This window comes from Podarcis filfolensis (assembly GCF_964270895.1).
Source record: "Podarcis filfolensis genome assembly, chromosome: 11".
Lineage (NCBI taxonomy): Eukaryota > Metazoa > Chordata > Lepidosauria > Squamata > Lacertidae > Podarcis > Podarcis filfolensis.
The window spans coordinates 58,204,750-58,223,891 of NC_139613.1; the positions used below are offsets into that span (position 1 = coordinate 58,204,750).

Below are 19,142 nucleotides of genomic sequence, written 5' to 3' on the forward strand. Positions count from 1 at the left end.
TAAAAGTGTTGTTCCGTGTGTGTGTGTGTGTGTGTGTGTGTGTGTGTGTGTGTACTACCTCAGGCAGTAAAATATATTGAGCAGGCACTATATCTAGGTACATAAGCATTAGGCTCAAGCTCTCTTTCAGACATCTAGATTTCTCTGGGTAGTATCCAAGGACACATGAATGGATTTTCACTCATGCAATGGAACTTCCCCTTCCTCTCATCACCTCTGCAGCCCCTTGCCCCTGCCACATCTGCTCTGGTGAATCCTCACCAACAGACTGGAGCAGATTTTGGAGGCATTCAAGAAACAGGGATTTCATTCTGCCAGTGGTATTTGTTCTGTTTGTACTGGATTTATATTATATGACAACAACTCTCAGTGATCCACATACCTGAAACCATACAGCCCATGTAGAAAATTAATACCTCAACTAACTTATTCCAAAAATGAATTTTAGCTAAAAAATGTTGTGTTTTAAACGGTCTTCACTTTAATAGAGACCTTAGCACTTAACCGTATACTTAAACTCCATTAACTACTTCAAAGAGACTTAATTGCATCTAATTTTCTCTGGAGTTCTGCCCAATCATAGTGATCCAATGAGGAAGCAACATGTACACAAACATAACCTTATGACTGTTCAATATAGAATGGGAAAGAATCATAGGATGGAGACAAAGTCTGGTGTAGTAGCTTCAACATGCATTTTCTGAGGCAGGCATTTATCTGCAAACCACTTTTGATAGAATATCTGGCTGTCTTTACCCTTAGGCACTTGCAGACTTCCTGTTGCCAAGAGAAGCCCAGTATCACCCACTGGGTTCTGAATTTTGATTAGTGTATTTTGGATCAGGTTGCTAATCTCTAAACTCCCAGACTCTGAGGAACAGAATAATGCTTTCCGCTGTTTTAACATCAGCCCAAAGCATGTTATTGTCTGTGCACTTACAAAATCCAGAACAATGGTAACTGTAAAAAGCATATCCTTTCCGTAAGTTTCAAGGTGCATCTCTTGGCTGTTGCCTGGAAGATTTGATTATGGTTTTTGAATAGTAAAAAGGTTCTTTAGGCCCTGAGCAAAACCTGGGGGGGGGGGAGGGTTGCATTGTTTAACTGTGGGCTTTTCCTCCCAGGTTTGAAGAGCTCCAAGTGAAAACAGAAATCTTGTTCATAAGGTTCCCCTCGTTTGCATTATGCTGTGCTATTACATTCATGGAATTTTGTTATTGTTGCTTAACTTTTCACAAAATCATTAGGCTGAAGCACCACTCTTCAATTTTTCTAAATAGTGTCATTTGACCCAGCATCTAGTTTAATCCAGCTTCCACTTTGGAACATATTTCCTTACAAGTGGCAAGTCTCTAATAGGGTCACATTGATTGGTAGCCAGGCCCATTATATGCTACCTTGTACAACAATAAGGGCAATTTCAAATGGCATTCAATCAAAAAAGCGGAAGGGTTATTAAGCAAGGTTTGGTCCTGTAGCTCTTTCCTGTTTTTAGGGAAGTAAAATATGGTATGGCATTTTGATGATTAAAATTATAGATGATAACATTTCTACTGACATCAGTAGCCTGGAAAATTTAACATGTGGCAATCCAAGCCTCATTACAGATGAGCTTCCATCGACTCCACCTTTCTTTAGCCCATGATTCATTTCATTTATTACACTTAACATACAAGGAGATCAAAGCAATAAACGTTGTTCTTCTTCCTCCTACATTTTATCCTCACAACAACCCTGGCAGGTAGGTCAGGCTGAGACTCCTACCCTTCCACCTGGTTCCCTCAGCCGCCCCCTGGCTACCCAGACTCCCCCTTCCCCAAGCGCACTAACTCAGGCAGCTCTGGCAGTTGCAGCCCCTCGCACCTGCTGGTGCTCGTGGAGTACAGTAAATACGGTATGTACCGTAAATACTGAGACAAAAGTGCAACACCCAGGCGGGAGAGCTGGAGCTGGAGCTACAGTGGAGTTACACTGAGCTGACAGGAGCAGCTGCCATTACACAGCTTGCCTCACTGGTTGATGTTTAAATATACGGTACTAAATATACCAGTGTTTTGAATATTTAATAAAATATCAAAGTTGTTTGGTGTTTAAAATATTTATTTCTTAATTTGGGGCTCAAAAAATAGGGGCGGTCTTATACATGGGGGCATCTTATACATGGGAAAATACGGTCAAAAACAAGGATTTGTTTAGCGCTGCCATGTGATTAAATGTCTTAGTTGATTAATAATGAGTGGATTAAGGCATTTATTAAAATAGCTCTGAAGCAAAAAGCATACTTGGTTTTACGATGATGCACGGGCATCTTCTAGAAGAAGCACTCCAGACTATGTGAGAGAAAAAGAAGATTTTCCCTTTTTAGGGTGTCTGTCATCAGAAGTTTGTATTAATTACTTTTTTTAAGATTATGGGCTGAATACAGGGCCACACAATGAGACTTCCACTTCCTCTCTTCCCTCCTACAGGGGGATGAATTGAAAATGATCATTATCGGTATCACATGATTAACTTTTGTTGCTCATATCTAGATTTGATCAGTTAATTGAAACAATGAAAGAACTGCTCTACATAAGAAACAAAATTGACTGCACATTATTAACATGCAGTAATATTGTGAAATATCTAAATCTTTGATGTTTGCTTAATGGACCATATTCACATTTTGTTTTACTGTTTATGCCAAAATACACATCTATTAAGGAGCAAAAAAAAAAAGTCAAGTATGGTGTGTGGAAAGAATTATTATGCAGAGCTGCTCACACGACACTGGCCCTGTCCTCTAGCGGTATTAATGTTGCAAAAAAATCATAATTCCCTGGTTTGGAATACAAGTTTGTCCAACTCCTAATGCTCTGCTATATTACCAGTTGAGTGCCATTTCCCCAATAAGTTCTTCTGTGGACTACAGCTCAGAATGTTAAATGAGATTCTAAGGATGCACTGTGAATAGTCAACAAAAAGCCAGCTACTTCGTAGGTATATTAATTCTTTAATTACTCTCAATGGAAAGAGATTGTTCTTCTTGATTGTTGTGAACTATCCAATCAGACCATTCAGCTACTCAGCCTTGTATTTAGTGAGTATATTCTCCTTTTCATGCCAATGTATTATTGTGCTTCCCCCACTCAGATCTAAAGTTTGGTTACCAATTCATTTTCAATGAATCCGGGGACACTTTTTTTTTTTTAAGCTGAGTAGCAACAGGGAGTCAGTAGTGGGGATGGTGTGGCAAAAGACCCTGGGCCAAAGCACACATGCTTATTGTATAAATGTGCAAAGCCCTTCTTTCGCACCCTGTGAAACATAAATGCGCAGTGTTTTTAAAATACTGGGCAACGGCCACCCGCCTGTGACTCACAGCCTCCCCTGATCTCCTGCCCCCTTCCCTCTTTGTTTTGACTGATCGGGGGAGGCTTGGGACAAAAGATGTGCAATAGTTCTAGACCGTGTGGATTACAGGCAACTGCCCATTTGCATGGGGGTTGCGTTCTGGGTCTTCGCGCATGTTGGTGGACCGTGCGTAAGCCCACCCTGTTCCGCCCCACCCCGCCCTGCCCTCCCCCCAGTCTCATTCCGCCCCCTTTTCGGGCCACTTCCAGGTCCACAGAGATGAGTGTGTGACGGTCACACCTCAATCAGATGCACATAAAATAGTCGCTGCCTGTACATTTAAAACACACACACCAGCACTCAGACTCCATTGATTCTAGACTAAAATGTGTGTATGCAGTATCAAGTGTCTGGAGTGAGAAGCAACTGCTGTCCTTTTCAGCTGTGCCCCAGATTACAGCCTGTTTATTTTGTTCCATAGAATTCAATGGGGGCCACTGAGTCCCAAGCATGAGCGTAGCCAGGATTTTTATTGGGGGGGGGCAGGCTTTTTTTAGGGAGGGCAGAACCTCAGTTAGTTAAGTATTTTTATTGAATTAGGGGGGCACCTGCCCCCCTGCCACCTTGACTAGGCCCATGGTCCCAAGCCAGCCCTTCTTCCCATAGCTTTTCCCTCAGCCCTTTTTCACGGTGGTCACTTGAGAGTGCAATGGGTTAATAAATGCCAAGAAGTGATGAGCATGCCCTCCCCAATCCAAAATCTTCAGCTGCAATCCTAAAAACGTGAAGGGGTAAGGCCCATAGAATATACCAGCCCTAATTTCTGAGTAAACACACATCTGCTTGCAGGTTTATTCAAGTATGGGTCAAGATGAAGTGGCGAGGGAGTCACCTTAATAATAAGATGATGAATGGAAGAGTGTGAAACACATTTATTTATTTCCAGAATGTATTAATGTGGGAAGAAAATACTAATTCCTCACCAAAGCCCTGCAATGATTGCATGCTGAAAATGAAGACATTTGCACCCACTGTATTAATGCTGCAAGAGACTTTTTTATGTGTCATTATGACAGGTGGTGGAGGCAGCGAGCCCCATTCCAGTGAGTGAGCCTGTCCTTGGCTGTACTACTGGTGTTAGCCCTCTCACTGGTCAAAGCTGAAGGAGTTAAGGGGCAGAGGAACTAGGAGATGGAGGCTGGGGAAGATGAAACAGGTTTGTAAACACAACTGAAACCAGTTTAGGTTAGTTTTTTTTTAAGTAAACAAAGGGATTTTACTTTACTGAACATTACTGCTTACAACTTCAAAAAGAGGCACAAGTAATTTTCACCTGTGAGCTGATTAGATAGATAGATAGATAGATAGAACCTGTCTAAAAAGTGTTAGGAGAGGCAATAATTTTAAAATCAAACGGAAACAGAAAGAAAATAGAAGACCAAAGTAGAATTAATCCTAATCAAAGAGGGACAGTCAATTGTGGACAAAAGATGGACTTGTGAGAAAGTCCCCAAAAGAAAGCTTAGCCAAGCAAAATCTAAACTGAAAACTCAGAAAAATACCAAAATGAAGATTTTAAGGATAATCACCAAAAAAGCAAAAACAAAAACACCACGTGACAACTGGAGAAGCCAAGAGAAGATGAAGGAATTTGAAGGGGGTAAATCAAGTTTTGCTTACTTTTCAAACAAACTAATCTTTGGATGTAAAAAGGAGCACATGAAAGCACATAGATGGATATGAAGTTTTCTTTTAAAAGGCAACAAGAGAAGCCATCTGATGTTAGGAAAAGTGTGAGGTTTTCATTGCTGAAGCTAGAAAAGCCAAGATTGGGAAGACTTTAGCACACGAAAGACTTAGAAGCAAGATGTGTTGGTGGATGAAGGCTGATGAAGTGCAGCTGGTAACACAAAAACTGAAAGCCCTCTGCAATGTTCTTAGTAATACTTTGATAATAAGTTTTTTACTGAAGCCAGGAATAGGAGAGATGAGAAGGGAGGGATTTTGGGAGCATTGCAGGCATACTTACTTCTTGTCTCTTGCTAGAAAGTCTGGAAAGTCCTTGTGTGTACCACCTTCCTGAGGTTATAAGTTTTTTGTTTTTCCTCTAGCCCTGGGAGTGGCATCTGGCATCTGTAACCCTCCCTTAGAATGGGTGTGCCAAGATTTTGGTGGAAAGCAAGTGCCGCAAGTAGCAGAAGCAAAATGCACTCGTCACTGGTCAGAGTATTTTACCTAATTTGAAGCTATGGGGGAATGCAGAAGATGAGCACCAAAATATTGTTGAGGGTTTTTATGTTCTTTGAGATGTTTCTCTACCCAGAAGGTCCCAAACATGCCAGCATCTTAGGAAGATAAAAACCACAAGCAAACTGAAGGTGACTTGCCGATTCCAGTATGGAAAAGCAAAGAAGGCATTTTGAGGATGAAGCTGCTGATGGCAATGATAAGAAAGAGGTGGCTTGTCCTTGGCTCCTGTGGAGGAGGAGATGCAGAGTGACTGCTCAAGACGTAGCAACTCCAGGACCCTGCGTGAAAGTGTATTATTTCTCTTAGGAAAGTTCTTCCTGGATGACCTTGGGCCAGTCACTACCTAACCTACCTCACAGGGTTGTTGTGAGGATGAAATAATGAGGGGAACCATTATGCCACCTGCGCAGAAAATTATCTAAGATATGGGAAATGGGCCTCAAAAGGTATCAATGCAAAAGAGCAGGCAAAACTATAACCAGTACGTAATGTGGCTGCGATTGCATAACTCTCTCATTACAGCCTACAGGTGAAACTCGGAAAATTAGAATATCGTGGAAAAGTTCATTTATTTCAGTAATTCAACTTAAAAGGTGAAACTAATATATGAGATAGACTCATGACATGCAAAGCGAGATATGTCAAGCCTTTATTTGTTATAATTGTGATGATCATGGCGTACAGCTGATGAAAACCCGAAATTAGCAATCTCAGAAAATTAGAATATTAAATGAAATCAGCAAAACAAGGACTGCAAATAGAGCAATATTGGACCTCTGAGAAGTAGAAGCATGCATATGTACTCAGTACTTGGTTTGGGCCCCTTTCGCATCAATTACTGCCTCAATGCGGTGTGGCATGGATGCTATCAGCCTGTGGCACTGCTGAGGTATTATGGAAGACCAGGATGCTTCAATAGCAACCTTCAGCTCTTCTCCATTGCTCGGTCTCATGTCTCTCATCTTTCTCTTGGCAATGCCCCATAGATTCTCTATGGGGTTCAGGTCAGGCAAGTTTGCTGGCCAATCAAACACAGTAATCCCATGGGCATTGAACCAGGTTTTGGTACTTTTGGCAGTGTGGGCAGGTGCCAAAGTCCTGCTGGAAAATGAAGTCAGCATCCCCTTAAAGCTCATCTGTGGAAGGAAGCATGAAGTGCTCCAAAATCTCCTGGTAGACTGCTGCGTTGACCCTGGACTTAATGAACCACAGTGGACCAGCACTCATTTTTTGTAGGATTGGTGGAAGGTGACTGGGAACAAAGTAGTGACTCTAGATCTCTCTGTTCTGCCCCTCTAGATTAATGGTGCCCCCAGCTTCAAATAAAAAGGTGGTCAAAATGGTATTCCATGACTGAAGGACATTTAGGTGAGTATCCCTTGGTTGGCTAGGGAGGAAATCTTTATTGTGTTCCGTCTGCAACTCATTGCGTTAAGACTCTTTCAGGTTGCGGTGACTGAGTTGTCAGAAGATGCCCATTCCATGTCACCACAATGAGGCTCACCTGCAGGTAGGAGAAGACTTCTTCTTTTGTTCCAGGTATTCTTTCCTTCAGGCTTTTCAGAGTATCCTTGCTGGGCTAGAGAGGAAATCTTTATTGTATTCCGTCTGCAACTCATTGTGCTAAGATTCTTTCAGGTTGCGGTGACTGAGTTGTCAGAAGATGCCCATTCCGTGTCACCACAATGAGGCTCACCTGCAGGTAGGAGAAGACTTCTTCTTTCGTTCCAGCTCTTCTTTCCTTCAGGCTTCACAGAGTTCACTGCACCTGAAGTGAGAGTCACCTGCATTTGGACTGTGCTGCTTTAGGTAAGTTCACATTCCACCACTCAGTCGTCTTTTTTCAAGACAATCTTTTTTGTGTTGGTCTCTCCTTTTTCCCCATTTTCTTTTCTGCTCATCTGTTCACAGGTCTGCAAAGAGCTCCAAACCCTCAAATGAAGCCAGCTCTTCCAGCTGAATCCAGGAAGTCATAATGGTAAGAAAAGCTGTTTTTTAAAAAAACAAAAACAAAAAAACACACCCATTTTTTGTAGGATTGGTGGAAGGTGACTGGGGACAAACTAGTGACTCTAGATCTCTCTGTTCTGCCCCTCTAGATTAATGGTGCCCCCAGCTTCAAATAAAAAGGTGGTCAAAATGGTATTCCATGACTGAAGGACATTTAGGTGAGTATCCCTTGGTTGGCTAGGGAGAAAATCTCTATCGTGTTCCTTCTGCAACTCATTGTGCTAAGATTCTTTCAGGTTGCGGTGACTGAGTTGTCAGAAGATGCCCATTCCGTGTCACCACAATGAGGCTCACCTGCAGGTAGGAGAAGACTTCTTCTTTTGTTCCAGCTCTTTTTTCCTTCAGGCTTCCCAGAGTTCCCTATACCTGAAGAGAGAGTCACCTGCATTTGGACTGTGCTGCTTTAGGTAAGTTCACATTCCGCCACTCAGTCGTCTTTTTTCAAGACAATCTTTTTTTTGTATTGGTCTTTCCTTTTCCCCATTTACTTTTCTGCTGGTCTCTCCACAGGTCTCGCCAAAGAGCTCTTCTTAGCATCTTAAGGTTTTCTTTTTCCTGAGAGAACATTGTGCCAATGTTCTCTCAGGTTTTGCTTTTCCCCTTCTTGCATTGCTGAAAAAAAAAAAGCAAAAGACACTGGCGGTCGGCGCTCCTGGTTCCCAGGACGGGGTTCAAATCCCTGCGGTGTCCTCGCTTACTTCCAATGCAACTGCTATGTCTCTCTATCCCTCTCTATCTCTCTCTGTCTCTCTATCCCTCTCTATCCCACACTGCCCAAGTAACAAAATTATTTTATTTTAATATATATTTCGACTGCGTCAGACCAACACAGCTACCTACCTGAATCTGCCCAAATAACGATTGGCTCCCTTTTTCTTAAGCCAAAGTATTAGCATGGGAGGGAGGTGACTTTAGTGACTGAGCTTGATTCTTGACTCCACCATTGCTCCAAAGGACCATTTCAAGCACCACCCTCATGGCAATGTGCTGTTGCTGGGAAGATGCTCACTTGATGCATCACTGGTGTGTCTAGGTAGGCTGCATCAGGTGGCTGCTTACCCTCCTAGCTTTCCCAGTCACTGGTGTGAGAAGTCTCTCTATGCATCTTGTCTGTCTGAATTCCAGACACTACTAGAGGAGCAATTCTCCCTGCAAAGGTAACAGACAAGGTGACCTTATGGGGGAAACATGCTGTGGAGCTTGCTATGTAGGGTGGTGTTTTTGTTTTTTAACAATTCATGATCAATAGCTTACCAATCTTCTGTCAGTGAATGGCGGATCATGAAGCAAGAATTGGGAGGAGACCTGAGCAAGGTGTGGTGCAGGTGCAGATGCAACTTTGATTACAGGTGTTTTGGCAACTTAGAAAGTTCAGTGTCTATGTTTGCTTGCTTTCAGATTGGCAGGTGCAACCAAACTATTGTGCAAGGAGGCCTCTGTTTCATGGCCAGATTTGATGTGCTTTCTCATAACGGGTGAGTCTGAAAAATGGTTTTTCAATCTCCCCCAGTCACTTTTGATTCTTTTGTCTTGCTTTGGAGTTTGATCTTGAAACTTAGGGTTGGAGGCTAAACATGTTAAAGGGAAGTATAACAAGGAGTGGGGAACAAGGAGAGGAGAAAGGAGGATAAAGAAGTGACCTGGACAGAGGGAGAGGAGCTTCAGTAAAAAGTGATCCTAAGTGGCCAAGTTGAGTTACTACATTTAAATTTATAAAACTGGCTAAAAGAGCATCACCTGGTGGTCAAAGTTAAAAATTCAGTCAAAAGCTCATTTAAACATCAGAGAGGATTATAAGAGACTGTAAGCAACAACTATGTCACAGAAAAAGAGAGCAGAGTCCACTCTAGGAGAAAGGAGGAACTCAAAACAGGGAGAAGAGCCCAAAGGTGATGTTTTAGAAATGTTTGCTAAAATAAGGGAGGACATTAAAGAGAGGGAGAAGAATCTTGAGAGTAGATTGGAAAAGATGGAACAGAAAATTGACCAATCGGTGTCTGAACTGAGAGGTCAAATAAGTGAGGTTAAATCTTAAACTCAAGTTCTAGACGAGGCTGTTAAAAAGGAAAAGAAAGAAGTAAAAGAAACAAGGAGGGAGGGAGAGAAGGTAAAAGGAGATGTATCAGAGTTGGCAAGGATGCATGAGGAGACCTTGGATACCTTGGCTTATATGGAGATGAAGCAAAAGGAGATGCAACTACACTTCCAAGGTGTCCCAGAACAGGAGGGTGAAGTAATTTATGATAAGATGATAACAGAAATTGCTAATTGGCTAAAAATGAAGGAAGATGAGGTTCCTCAAACAATTGATAGTGTTTTTAGGATCAAATTTAAATCCGAAAAAGGTAAAAAAAATCCTGGTGACTGTTTGATTTTCTTTAATTCTAGAGAGATGAAAGACTTGATTCTAAAAACTAATCAAGAGAAGAAATTGTGCATTGAGGAGAAATATATTATAATATATAAAGAAACACCTAAAAGATTTTTGAAACAAAGAGAGCCATATAAAGGAATTACAAACTCTGAGAAAGAATGGAATTAGATTTCGGTGGAAATTCCCAGAAGGGATCTCCTTCTTCTTCAAGGACAAAAAAATTAAGTTCAAGTCACCTCAGGACATTGATAAATTTAGAAGGAAGTACTCAAAGGAGCTTGGGAAAAAGGAGGATGATGTGCCAGAATTCGGACAAGGAAGTGATAATATTTAGGAATCAATAGACATATTTTATTTAAAAATTGATACGAGGTGGCTCTGAAAATAATATCCTGGAATTTTAGTGGACTGAACAATAGAGTAAAAAGAAATAAAATTCATCATATATTAACGAAACAGAATTTGGATATTATTTGCTTACAAGAAACACATGTGGCAAGAAAACGCAGGTGAATATTAAATAATAAAAAACTAGGTAATGAATTTATTTCTTCAGATGTACGGTAAATAAAAAAGAGTTGTTCTGTATATAAACGATAAATATGATTCACGACAGCTCTTCAAGTATGAAGAGGGGAGGATACTAGCAGTAGAAGTGGCAGCACTAGGCAAAAAACTGTTAATTGTGGGAATTTTATGCACCTAATAAGGGGATATTGGATTTCTATAAGAACCTAGAAGAGAAGCTTTTTGAACATGGATCAAAAAATAATTTTTTGGGGTGACTTTAATGGGGTGGTTTCATTGGAAATGGATAGAACTCAAAGAGAGATTCAAACCAAGGGAAACTACCAAAGACTTTCTTCACTTTTGTGGAGAATTATGACCTAATTGATATTTGGATATTAAAGCACCTATTAGATAAAGAATATAGTTTCTTCTCTGAACCAAACTAAAGTTCAGGAAGACTAAACTATTTATGGATTTCCAGAGACCTAGTTCCGAGAGCAATAAGAACTGAGATTCAACATCGAACACTCTCGGATCATAATCCCGTAATGATGGAACTGAAAGGAAAAGATGAGGTTTCATTTAGGTGGAGAATGAATGAAGGGTTGTTTAGAGACCAGAAAATAACGGGAAAAGCCGAAAAGGCTATCACAGACTATTTTGATTTAAACTTAAATACGGAAACTGATTTAGATGAGGTTTGGGATGCCTGCAAAGCATTAATGAGAGGTTTCTTAATACAACAGAACTCCATACAAAAGAAGGCAAGGGAGAAGAAGAAAGAGAGTCAGAATACAGGTAATGTAAAGTTATGTAAAATCACACAGTGTTTTTTGAAAATGAAAATGCCAATAAATATTATAATAATACATAACAGTGAGTCTGGTTTTGGAGGTCACATGGCAAGCCTGTAAATTAAAAAGATATTTTTGAAATAAAAAGTGTCAGCGGAAAGATTTCCAGTGCAACCCTATGCATGTCTACACAGGAGTAAATCCACCTGGGTTCAAAGGAACTTATTCCCAGCTAAGTGTGTGTAGGATTGTAGCCTTTATGATGCATCAGACTTGGTCTACATCTGCTTTTAAGGGGACTAAAATACTTGAGTAAATATAGGATGCATAGATTTTTTTATAAATTTGAGGCATGAGCCGTCCAAAGGTAATACATCAAAGCCTCAGAAATGTATAGCATTGCTTGTAAAAGCATTATAAGAGAAAGTAGGGTGAATGACAGAAAGCAGCCAATGACATGAAACTGTGGCATCATCCAGAGCAAGAGGCCTGGAAGAGAATTTTGAAGGCAGAGATACTTCAGAGATTCTCCTCATCCACATTCTGAATGACCTGTACTTGTTTCCAAAGTAATAATAATAATAATTTTTATTTATACCCCGCCCTCCCCAGCCAAGGCCGGGCTCAGAGCGGCTTACAAGCAATAATAAAAACAAGATGAATGATTACAACTTAAAAACAAAATTAAAATACAACATTAAAATACTGAAACATTAAAATATTAAAATGTAGCCTCATCGCAGGAGGAGAAGGAAAAGAAAAAAGAAAGGGAGGGAATCAAATTGGCTCCAAGCCAAAGGCCAGGCGGAACAACTCTGTCTTACAGGCCCTGCGGAAAGAAATCAGATCCTGCAGGGCCCTGGTCTCATGAGGCAGAGGGTTCCACCAGGCCAGAGCCAGAGTTGAAAAGGCCCTGGCTCTGGTTGAAGCCAATCTAACTTCCTTAGGGCCCGGGACCTCTAGGGTGTTGCTATTTATGGACCTTGAGGCTCTCTGTGGGGCATACCAGGAGAGGCGGTCCCGTAGGTACGAGGGTCCTAGGACGTGAAGGGCTTTAAAGGTCAAAAGCAGCACCTTAAATCTGACCCTGTACTCCACCGGGAGCCAGTGCAGCTTGAAAAGCACTGGGTGAATATGCTCCCATGGCAGAGACCCCGTGAGGAGCCTCGCTGCAGCATTCTGCACCCGCTGGAGTTTCTGGGTCAGCTTCAAGGGCAGCCCTGCGTAGAGCATATTACAGTAGTCAAGCCTGGAGATGACCGTCGCATGGATCACTGTGGCCAGGTCGGGGCGGGAAAGGTAAGGGACCAACTGCTTGATGCGGCGAAGAACCAATGCATTAAGAATTGTCCCTTTTTTTTGTTTCTATGCAGTTTCTACGCATAACTTCCTTCAAGCTGGGAAGAAAGTTCCTCCATTTCAGTTATGTCTGTCTCACTCCATTACAGATGCATATGTGTTGTACCAATAAAATACTGCAATAATTGTTAATACTGCTGCCTGTTCTTGTTTTAAAATAGTTTAAAAAAATATTTTCATGATTTACAAAAGTACGTGCATTGTTTCTTTTTCAGGTTGGGTTTTTCTACAGAACAATTACATTTGTTGAGAGACATTAGTGTTGCATGCAGCATAAGGTTGGGGAAGAAGAGAGGGGGTGGTAAAACATATTCTTTTACTTTGTGTATGGGGGGGTTGTGTCAACGTCACTTGGGTAGTTTCTCTTTCAGTTCGCTTGTTATATTTCCTTGGTAGTGAGAGAGGTCGGGGGAAGTTGACTATTTTAGATCATTGCATTTTTATTATATCGTTAGCCACAATATGAAGATGTAGTATTTTTCTATTAGGTAGAAAGTATTAGGTAGAAAGTGTTTTAAAATACAGTGGTGCTTCGCAAGACGAAATTAATTCATTCTGCGAGTTTTTTCGTCTTGCGAATTTTTCGTCTTGCGAAGCACGGAACTGCACCTCTTCAAGCAATGCACCTGGGTATTAACGGTTTTAAGAAAAAGGAAACAAACTTGCAAGACGTTTTTGTCTTGGGAAGCAAGCCCATAGGGAAATTCGTCTTGCGAAGCAACTCTAAAAACGAAAAAATCTTTCGTCTTGCGAGTTTTTCGTCTTACGAGGCATTCGTCTTGCGAGGTACCACTGTATTAAAAGCTGGATTTCATACCCTGATTTTAAAAAGCAAGCGAGCCATGTACAAACTCAGAGAGATAATGCAAACAATTCTGCAAGTAAATACATCAAATACTAACTCTTACTATATGAATGACAATGAGACATTATTGTGAACTGCCCTGAGATCATTTGAAGAAGGCCAATTAATTAATTAATTAATTAATTAATTTCATACCACTAAAACTGTAAAGCGCTCTGTGAACCTTGGATGAAGAATGGTATATACATCTAATAAATGATGATGACAATGATGAAACTGCAAAAAAGTCCACTTAAACAGGACATGTAAAATGCTCATGTTTTCCCCCCTTCCCATTTTTTCAATGAAAGACCCCTAGAATGGGGAGGGGCAAATTCTTTAAGAGGAAATCAACAGAGTTTGGACAAACGCTTATTGATTTTATGGCCATATTAGTTTTGTCCAGGTGAAACATATGTTTTCATTTATTCATGGCATCTGTCATCTGGTGTGTTATGGAATGAGTGGTTAGACAATCACACAGAGAGTGCAGTGAAAAGAACACAATGCAGATAAATAATGACACATCTTGAAAGAGATACAGACTCACACATATTCATCTAGCACTGTGGAAATTGGCTATGAATAATAAGATCCAATCCAGGATGTTTCAGTTTTCTTGATTATGTTTCCCACATTTCTGAAAACCTTAAAAGGCAACCTTGTTCTGTATACAACACATGTCTCACTTCAAATGGAACTGATCTGTAGAAGAGACTCTACAACCTGAAAAAGAGACAATGCTTTTGTAAACCAAGAAAATCTTTAAACTTTTGTAAACCTAGAAAATAAATTATATATATATATATATATATATATATATATGTGTGTGTGTGTGTGTGTGTGTGTGTGTGTGTGTGGCAGGAATGCAGCAAGCAGGGGCTTTAAACCTTATTTACAAACTACTGGTGCAGAGCACTAAAATGCTCATTCATCATTGGTTTGGGACGATCACAGCTTTAATTTAGTAGTGAGTATGCCAAAGTTATGCTCCAGAACCTGTTTCTATGCTGTATCTGAGACCTAGAACACATACAAAATATACAGTAATGCGAAAATATCATTGTAACTGTCTGAGAATCCAACTTCTGTTATCGCTGCTGGCTGCATTTATGCTGCCCTTTTAAATTATGTAGCTTGTTTTACATTCTTTTTATTGCAACTTTGATTGAAAAGCAGGGTATAAATCTCTAACACAAATAGCAGCATAATCCCATATATATGTCTGCTCAGCTCTACTTGAGCTAAATGGGGCTTACTTCCAGGTAAAGGGGTGTAGGATTACAGCCTAAATGTGTTCCCCTTAACTCCAGAAACAACAATTTTCCTAAATGAGGATCATGTCTGTGACTGATTACATATGCTTGGAAGCTGCTACACACTTTTGCACGTGTTCTGATTGTATGACCATATTTGGAATACTGTGTACAGTTCTGGTAATTTCACCTTCAAAAGGATATTGTTGAGTTGGAAATGGTTGAAAGAAGTTCAGTTGACATGATCAAGGGGATGGAGTAATTTCCCTGTGATGAAAGGTTGTAGCATTTGAGACCTTTTAGTTAAGAGAAAAGGCAAGTAAGAAGGGAGATGATAAAAGTTTATTTAAAATGTGCGTGGCATGGAGAGAATTGATAGAGAAAAGTTTTTCTTCCGCTCTCATAACACCAGAACTCATGGACAGCCAATGAATGTTGGAAGATTCAGGACAGATCAAAGAAAGCAATCTTAACTTTGCAGTGCATCCAGATCTATTGCAATCTACCACAGTGCCAGGTGAGCCTCCCTGGGAAGAGTATTTCACCAGTGAAAAGGGCCAGTCTCGTGTTATGTATGGGTCCCTGACACAGGCAACTCTTATTCACCACTATTTGGGGGTTGCAAGGGGTGCTGAGTGCTGAATCAGTCTCCAATATTTACTGCTGGTGGTGCAGACCTTACAGTCTCCTTTCCCCTCCTGCTCTCCAGAGGTTGACCAAATACTGCAAATAAATCCCAATTTATTCCATAGTCTTCTTTGGTTGATTTTAGAGAGATTTACTGCTCCTGGGGGAACAGTCAAGAGGCAACCTGTTGTTGGAGCCACAGCTCAACGATTGGCACTACTCGGCTCCAAAAGGGATAGAGCAGCATCATGGGAACTCGCTTCCGATCGCAGCGGAAACCCTCGACTGGTCGTCCCCAGGATCTTCTTTGGAGCATTTGTTGCCTTCGAACTGCTCAAAAAACCCCCCAGCAGCTGGGTCACTGTAACAGCAGCTCTGGCTCTCTTCCTCCCCTCCGGCAAACTTTGAAGAGGCAACCTTGAAGTACAGCCAGCCTAAAGTGCAGGCCATGTAGCGTGTGTGACTTAAGAGTGCCTGATGTGCAATCAAATCGCATCTCTTCGGGGAGAGTTCCCTCCATAGTTAGGAACTCCTGGCTGCTATTAGGGCAGATCCATTGTAAGATTTCCTCACACAGTGAGTACCCTTCCCAAACCCACAGGAAACTGCAGACCTGATTCAAGATGTACTCCTTAGAAACAACTCAGTAAAAGTGGCATTTCCATTATATCAGAATTCAGAATAATTATTGATAAAACAGAATTGCCCAAGATTTGAGGCTTTCCTAGAGCCGTAAAGAAACTTTTGTGACACAAAAACAGAACACGGTTACAAATCTAGAAGTGGAAGGAAAGAATATTTACAAACCAAATGAGATCAGAAACTGTTTTCAGAGCTATTTCAGGAGACTTTATGCACAAGGGCCGGTGAATGAAAAAGAAATAGAAGAATTTCTTAAAAAATATGGATTACAAAAAATTTCTGAACAAAGTAAAGTGATTTTGAACCAGAAGATAACTGATCAAGAAATTGAGGGAGCCATTCAAAGTATGCAATTGGGAAAATCTCCAGGACCTGATGGACTAACCTCCAGATATTACAAAGTTTTGAAAGAATGGCTTATACAACCGTTGAAGGAGGTCTGTAACGAAATTTTAGAGGGGAAGAAGGCACCTGAATCGTGGAAAGAAGCGTATGTTACACTTATAGCAAAGTCAGAGACTGAGAAGAATCAGGTTAAGAACTACCGCCCTATATCATTACTTAATGTGGATTACAAAATTTTTGCAGACATTTTGGCAAAAAGATTGAAAAGAGTTTTGGTGGGGGAGATTCATAAAGACCAAGCGGGCTTTCTTCCAGGAAGACATTTGTCAGACAATGTGAGAAATATAATAGATATTATGGAGTTACTGGAAGTCAATATTAATACTAAGGCAGTATTAATATTTGTGGATGCGGAGAAAGCCTTTGACAATATTTCTTGGAGTTTTATGAAAAAGAATCTCCAAGGGATGGGGGTAGGCCAAGGATTTGAGAATGGTATAAGTGCAATCTATTCTGAACAAAAAGCAAAATTGATTGTAAATAATGTGGTTACAGAAGAATTTGCTATTGAAAAAGGGACACGACAGGGGTGCCCAATATCCCCACTGCTTTTCATATCTGTCCTGGAGGTTTTATTAAACATGATCAGAGGGGATCAGCTGGTTAAAGGGATTCAGGTCGGAGCTAAACAGTATAAATTGAGAGCGTTTGCAGATGATCTAGTATTAACTTTACAAGAGCCAGACACTAGTACGAGAAGAGTCTTAGAGTTAATACAAGTATTTGGTCAAGTAGCAGGTTTTAAGTTGAACAAACAGAAAACGAAAGTATTGGATAAAAATCTAACAGTTGCAGAAAGAGAGAAGTTCCAGAGTGAAACTGGTTTAACGATAGCAAAGAAGGTGAAATACCTGGGGATTAATTTGACATCTAAGAATGTGAACCTATTTAAAGATAATTATGAAAAATGTTGGACAGAAGTGAAGAAAGATCTAGAAATATGGTCAAATTTGAGACTTTCCTTGTTAGGCCGAATTGCTGTTATTAAGATGAATGTTTTGCCGAGAATGTTATTTTTGTTTCAAACATTGCAGATTGTGGATAAAATGGATTGTTTCAAGAGGTGGCAAAAAGATATATCTAGATTTGTCTGGCAGGGCAAAAAGCCCAGAATAAAATTTAAGATACTAACTGATGCAAAGGAAAGAGGGGGGTTTGCCCTGCCGGACTTAAAATTGTACTATGAATCAGCGGCTTTTTGCTGGCTGAAAAATTGGCTGCTTCTTGAAAACACAGACATTTTGGATTTGGAAGGGTTCAATAACAGATTTGGCTGGCATGCATATATATGGTATGACAAGGTTAAAATCCACCAAGGTTTCAAAAACCATATTGTCAGGAAAGCTTTATACAATGTTTGGATTCGGTATAAAGATTTGTTGGAAAATAAAACTCCCAGGTGGTTGTCACCAATGGAAGCTAAGGAAGTGAAAAAATTAAATATGGAATCTAAATGGCCAAAATATTGGGAAATTACAGAGTATGAGGAGGGAAAATTGAAATTGCAGAGTTATGAGAAATTGAAGTTTAAAGTAAGAGACTGGCTTCATTACTACCAGATAAATGAAGTTTTTAAACAGGACAGGAAAATTGGCTTTCAGGTGGAGAGGTCGAAATTAGAAACAGAGCTTTTGGAACCCAGTACTAAGAATTTGTCAAGAATGTATAACTTGCTGTTGAAATGGAATACACAGGATGAGACGGTTAAATCAGCTATGATTAAATGGGCACAAGACATTGGACATGATATTATGTTTGCTGACTGGGAACAGTTATGGACTACCGGTATAAAGTTCACGGCATGTAATGCCTTAAGAGAGAACATTATGAAAATGATATATAGGTGGTACATGACCCCAGTCAAGCTGGCAAAAATTTATCATACGCCCAATAACAAATGTTGGAAATGTAAGGAAACTGAAGGTACCTTTTACCACCTTTGGTGGACGTGCCCTAGGATTAAGGTCTTCTGGGAAATGATTTATAATGAAATGAAAAAGGTGCTTAAATGCACATTTGTGAAGAAACCAGAGGCCTTTCTCCTGGGCATGGTGGGCCAATTGGTGTCAAAGAAAGATAGGACGTTTTTTATGTATGCTACAACAGCAGCAAGAGTTCTTTTAGCAAAGTACTGGAAGACACAAGAACTACCCACGCTGGAAGAATGGCAGACAAAGGTGATAGACTACATGGGATTGGCTGAGATGACGGGCAGAATCCGCGACCAAGGGAAAGAGACGGTGGAAGAAGATTGGAAGAAATTTAAAGTTTACCTTAAGAACTGTTGCAAAATTAACGAGTGTTAAAATGTCATGGGTAAGGCAAAATAGAATTGCAGGGTCAAACAATTGGATATGAGAAAAAGGATATAAAGAAAGTGCTATAAGAAATTGAAATTAGGGGTTCCTGGAAAGATTTAAAACAGGGATGCAGAAAAGGGAGGTATGGGGAAGTCGCTGAAAGAAGGTTTAAAGAAAAAAAGGTTAAGAAATTATATGTGTTTATATGTTTGTTTGTTCATGTATTGTTTTGTATTGTCCTTTAATATGTGTTGAAAAACCAATAAAAATCTATATTAAAAAAAAAGAAACTTTTGTGACAATATCAAGAGTTTTTTTATTCATTGGCTTATTTCAAGAGTAGCTCATTAATAAAGATTGTATGTAGTGTTGGCCCTACATTTAGATGCTTCCACCTGGAACTGAGTGAAACTGCTGTGTTATTATGTTGTCCTATCA

At 40.2% G+C, this 19,142-nt stretch overlaps 2 long non-coding RNA genes across 2 annotated transcripts in view; both read right to left on the reverse strand.

Moving 5' to 3' along the window:
• Nucleotides 1–8,305: 8,305 nt before the first annotated feature.
• LOC310745115 lies at nucleotides 8,306–8,509 on the reverse strand. Its single transcript, XR_014539951.1, has 2 exons — nucleotides 8,430–8,509; nucleotides 8,306–8,343 (listed from the first exon to the last, which is right to left on the reverse strand). It is a non-coding gene; the product is annotated as an uncharacterized lncRNA (long non-coding RNA).
• Nucleotides 8,510–13,638: 5,129 nt separating this feature from the next.
• Nucleotides 13,639–19,142, reverse strand: part of LOC310745102 — a 169,085-nt gene continuing 163,581 nt past the window's right edge. The window contains exon 3 of the long non-coding RNA XR_014539936.1: nucleotides 13,639–14,200. This is a non-coding gene — a long non-coding RNA (uncharacterized lncRNA). The remainder of the gene's footprint in view (nucleotides 14,201–19,142) is intronic.